Source organism: Micropterus dolomieu, linkage group LG02 (assembly GCF_021292245.1).
Source record: "Micropterus dolomieu isolate WLL.071019.BEF.003 ecotype Adirondacks linkage group LG02, ASM2129224v1, whole genome shotgun sequence".
NCBI classification, from domain to species: domain Eukaryota; kingdom Metazoa; phylum Chordata; class Actinopteri; order Centrarchiformes; family Centrarchidae; genus Micropterus; species Micropterus dolomieu.
Window position 1 is genome coordinate 29,355,439 of NC_060151.1, and position 330 is coordinate 29,355,768.

Sequence of the window (330 nt, forward strand, 5' to 3'; positions counted from 1 at the left end):
AAAACACAAAACTTTTCTAATCAAAAAGAAACTACAAAAATGGTAACGTACACTGATGCTAGGCTGCTGTATGTCTCAGGTTAGACCAGCTGTAGAGGTCGCATGGCGTGTGAGTGTGTGAGTGTGTGTGTGTGTGTGTGTGTGTGTGTGTGTGTGTGTGTGTGGAGTTAGTAATAATAATAATAATAATAATCTTTATTTGTAGAGCACTTTTCAAAAACAAGTTACAAAGTGCTTTAACAAGTGTAAAGACAATAATACAAAAACAATACAAGATAAAAGCATGAAAACATTGAAAAGACTAAAATACACGTTTAAGATAAATATAAA